Raw genomic sequence first — 5,586 nt, forward strand, 5'->3', positions numbered from 1 at the left:
GAGTTCGGAGGAATCCTCTCCTGCCGCCCCTGCACCGTTCCCTCTCGGTCTAGCGGGATAGACCTACCTGTCCGCCCTTCAGCCCTGCGAACTACCTGGTCCACCTACAACCTGGAGATAGCCTCGCCTACCCGCATCCGCCTGCCTCTCCCCGCTCRCTCTCTTATCTCCACTAAGCTGTAAATAAAACCTTTAACTAGACCCGTTCGCCTCTGAGTGTCCCTGCATGTGGGTCAAGAACCTCAAACCCATCATGACAATATATATGTTTTATGTATTATAATATATTGTTTGCCCTAAAATACACATCTATAAGAAGGAGGTCAGAGGTGTAACTGGTGAGCTGCCAGTTGTAATGTGTGTATGTGCGTGGGGGTGTGCGTGCGCGCGCGTGTGTGTGTGTTTGTGTGTGTGTGAATGGGTGATTGGTCTAGTCTATTGGACTATACATACAGACTATTTACCATTATTGAAGTGTTTTTGCTAAATTGCTTAAAGGTCTAATAATCTTAGTGTACACAGAAATATACAAACAAACATATAAAGGAAATGGCTTTGGTAAGTCTAACTTCGCAAAAACAGGAAAGGCTTGGTCGGATTTATTGTCTGACAATGAGGAATTGTAATAATAATACAATAATAATTGTATATAATGCATGTAAATATATAATTTTTTTATTTTTATAGGATTTATAGGCGCTGAAGCTATTGCTTTGGAAGTTACCTTTTTATACCACCACATGTTATGTCTTCTCTTCTTCCCTTTGTGCTAACAAATCGCACCAACCTGGCACAGTAAACAGACACAGTGGAACTGTTTGTTTTCAGCATCCTCTTCTGGAGACAAAGTCAAGACTAAATGTTTGTTGTAGCTTCAAGGTATTTCTCTGCAAACTACGCCTTGGGTCTATTTGGCTTGTGCTGTAATTATTCTGTTCTATATTTCATGCTTGTTGGTTCTGCATACAATACACAGCGATCACAGAGCCAACACATATTTCCTGAAGCTGTAATTGAATAGAGGAAGGAAGAAGGCAGCTGTGACTGCAATGTGCTGCAGATGGCAGTAGTTGAACAGGCACAAGCCGATAAGCTCTTTCCTTTTTTTCCCCCCCGTCTCCAATGTTACCTCTTCCTGCAGTGACAGATGAGAACACAGAGCTTACCCAACAGTGTAGTAGTACTTTTAATCTAGTTCAGATTTATGATATCAACAAGGGAAAATTCTCCCTTGCTTCTTGTCAGGGATGAAATGGAGAGTCAGGAAAGACATTAAATAGGGAGGAGGGTGTTTTGGTTGGAAATAATTTGCCCAGTATTCGCCAAAGTCAATACCTCATGTGATTCATCCCCAGCACCTTTAGAGGTTTGACTGGGGAAAAGCTCTACCGGAAATCCACATCGGACAGGAATGAATTGAACGACAAAGTGTAAATTGCAGCAACACGAGGAGAGATGAAAGGCAGAACCTGAAGAAAGTTCAAATTGGAAGTTAAAACAGGCCCTAAAAAAAAAAAAAAGATGATGAACAGCCTATATACATTTACTTTATCTAGTGCCTCATTCAACATGTTCACCCTGTGGCTGGGTTCCTCATTTCCATAAAAGTCTGGGCCTTCATCTGTTGAGAGAAAAAGAGAGGAGGAGAGAGAGAAAGAGAGAGAGAGAGAGAAATAACTTGCTGCTTGCTTGAAGAGAACACAAACCATGACAGAGATTGCATCATAGCTTTATTCTGGAGACTCTCCTATGAGGTTACACTTGACATATTCATTCACACATTGCTGTGCAAGGACAGACACATTAAACATTGATCCAGATGAAGTCAGTCCTCTGCCGCTGCTGTGCAAAGCAAAGCTGATTAAGAGCACATTTCTAAACAGGTCATGATGAGCCAATCAGGCGAGTCAACATTAGCCACCACTGAAAGGCAAATTTGAATAAAAAGATGGGTGCCTGCAAGAATAGCTAAGTCAACCCATGAAAGATTTATATATTAGAGAGCACCAAAGATTTACAGTCTCGTCTAGTGTCGAAGTTTGACTATCCTTCCAAATGGTTCAAAGCTATAGCTGTCCCGATAAATTCATGTCACATTGCACCGTGGAAGACCACTGTTTATTGCATCTCAAAGATCTGAGCTTGACCTTAATGATTTGTGAAACACAGAGTTGAATTACCGCGTTACTTGAGACGACCCCTGGAAGCCCATACTGCATGTTATATTTTGATTGTGCGGGCAGGATCCAATACCCTCTCTGCCCTCCTTGTAAGGAATCTGACACCGGCAGAGGGACACTCGGGGGAGGCTTCGGCAGGATGAGGCATTCAGCTGAACGGCGATGCCACACAGCTCTGTAATTTGTCTTCCCCCTTCCTCTGGATGCACCTCATGTAAACAAATGAACTCTCACCTTTGCTGCTGCAGCCAGAAGGCATGCAACATCATTGGAGGCAACAGCTCCTTGTATAATATCAGCGTTGTTAGAGCTCTTAAGCACCGGCGCCTTAGGGCTCCGTTGGACATCCATACAGTTGTGACTGGAATAAAAAAAAAAAAAATAGAGAAGATAGAATAAATAAATAAAAGCGAATTGTACCTCCTAACCAATGATAGCCACTGCTGTTTGCCATCAAAGTTTGTCGACAAGATAACAGAATAAAGCTGGTTTAAGAAATACATTTTAGGTCAGAGGCTGGCTCCTGTATAAACACTTGTGATGCGGAAAGATCGTAAAACAGTGGGTGACCTATTGATTTTAAAGTCTTTATCAGTGTTTCTATTCAGCCAGTGGCTGAAACACTGTGGGGAGGAACATGTCTGTCATCTTTATGTGAACATTTACAGTGCCCAAGAGAAACGGAGTGTCAGACTCTCATCTATTGCTTTCTGTCAACCCTAGAAAAAATGTTATCCTGTTTGTGTTTTCTATATACAAATAAAAAAATGGCTAATCTGAACCCCAACAGAATTTTATGAGTGTAGTATTCAAAACAGAGAATTGTGTTTTATTTTTATTTTTAAATCGAACAAAGTCGCACAAGCTTTTTTATTCTACTTCTGGGTTTTATTACAGTAAATGTGGCATGTCATAATATGGCTGTAACAGAAAATACAATCGTGGGGGCGGGGAGGGCAGTGAGCAGTGCAGCAAACAGTCATGACTTCAATCTATTACTTTTAAAAGTAAGGGTGTGAGATTATTTCCATTAAGTTTCTTTTATAGTGTGTTGCGGCTGTAAAAACTGTGATCGTGATTTGAGCAGTAATTCTTGTTTATGTTCCAAATAATTTTGACCAACCCGGGCGGTCCGTTTAAAAGCTTGTCTGACAGCTGCTGATTTTCATCCTCTTTTAGAAAATTGCAGGATCACTCAAGTAACCAGCAATTAACTTATATATTGCTGTCAGAAAAAATGTGTGTCTTTATTCCGTCAGCAATGACCACTTCTGGCAGAAACAACAAGCATTAAAAGATAATGGGACAATTGTGAGTCTTGAAGATTTTCAAATAATTTGTAAATGTCAGCAAATGCCTCAAAGCACTAGAGAATAAATCAAACCAAGTTGGTGAGGCAACAGAATAGATACAAATCTAAAAAATAAATAAAGCATTATTGTCTTTACTAAAGTGAGAAAAGGATTATTATCACAACTGCAAAAATAATTGCCAGATTTGAACACACTATAATACTTCTAAATCACGATTAGGCTCGATTGACTTGATCTTCAGGTAAACAGCAAATCATATAATGTTATCATAAACTTTGAAGTTACTAGACAGCACAGTATTTTTTTTTTCAGCTCTTCGTGTTTCTGGCAGTATGAGATCAAACGTGAGGAATAAAAAGAAAAAAGGATGAGAGAGATTTCTATCAGCCAAACAGTTCACTTAAAAGCTGCAGCCTGTCTGGGTCATGAGAGACTCAACAACCGGAGTTCATGTTCAGGTTAATTATGTCTTTCTGTGTAAATAAACACGGATTGTCACTTTTAAAACCTGAGGCATCTCATTTCCACTGACTGTGATTGACTCTCTTTGTAGGTCTAGGGGATTAGTTTGACCCGTAAGATGAATTGGATCAGCTTTTTGTACATAGTTCAGCAGTGTAATTATGGCAGAACATCAGGGCTCCATTTACTGAACAAGTCTGTCTTGTCATAGTTTTAGACAACAGCTTAAAATGAACTATTCATTTTGGACTGTTTTGTTATACCATTTCTGGTCATTACTATCCATTCCCTACGGAGATTATTCTAGCTGTTGTTTAATTAAATCTTGAATGTGGACTTATTTTTTCACTCTGTAAGCATCTCTAGTAAGAATCCAAGGCACCTGATATTGCAGCTGAATGTTGTTAAAGAGGTATAATGTTGTAAAGTTGTTAAGTTCATAAGGTAAAAATCTGTATGGTTATCAAATGAGGATGTGGAAGCCAGGATACATTTTGTCTGAGAGCTTTATTCTGAAGATCTAAAGTACCAACACTGCCTGAGAATTTAACAGCTCAACTTATATTAGCAGGCGGTGTAGGGATCAAGCAGGGAAGCATTACAACCAGAGGCATGCAAGCACTAGAGAAAAAGATAATGATCTGTGAGTTCAGCCTTGAAAAAGTTTTTTATATACAGGCATTTGAAAATGTGGTGGAAATTTCTGGTTTTGTCTGCCTTGTCCATTTTATTTCGTTTTATTTACATTATTTTAAACCTGCTTTTTATGTTTTCTCCTATGTATTGATTTTGGTAAGCAGTTTGGTCACCGGATATTGCGTATTTGAATGTGGACCATATAAATAAATGATAGATTTAAATGAAAGTGCAATCAGTGGGGAGTTGACACCACATATTTCTGGCCCAGCACAAGAAGACAGTTTTACGTCTTTTGTGTAATACTTGGCTGTTTTTGCTCTCCATAGGATTCCTGCATTTTGACTGGTTCATGGTTGGCAGCAGAAGGTTTTCACCCAGTATGCCATACATTCAGGAACTGACACTGCTGTGGTGTGTGAGCGCTCATTGATTTAGCCCATACTGTGGACATCAGCAGACATTTTTTGCTGACAGAAGAGACATGGTAAGAACTGTATTTTCTTCTCCCCCCTCAGCTTGGGAATGATTGTTCCTTTAAATCCCTGATATGAAAGTACATATCAGGCATGAAGGTCATGACTCAAACAACTTCTTTTTTTAACATCGTAAAAGTGATTTAAGATTACTTAATCACTTTAAAGAATTATTGAACAATTTATTTATTCATGACTTATGCTTTCATTTTCTTTACTCCAAAATATAATTGAAATAAGTATTCGGTTTCTAAATTCAGCAATCCATAAAATTACTTTACAGCTTAAACCAGAAACGTATACTTCCAATAAATAAGTTAAATCAGATCAATTGGAATTACCAACATTATTCCTATTTGCCAAATGTCACAGTCAGAGAGAAAAATATGTCAGAGATTCATTTATTTCTGTCTTCAAAATCAGTAGTTTGAATACAGAAAGGTTACTATTTCTTTAAACAATGAGGGAAAGATGGTGATGTCATATCTTTGGAAATGCCAACTGACACATTTGAGTTAA

Source organism: Poecilia reticulata, linkage group LG8 (genome assembly GCF_000633615.1).
Source record: "Poecilia reticulata strain Guanapo linkage group LG8, Guppy_female_1.0+MT, whole genome shotgun sequence".
Classification (NCBI taxonomy): Eukaryota; Metazoa; Chordata; class Actinopteri; order Cyprinodontiformes; family Poeciliidae; genus Poecilia; species Poecilia reticulata.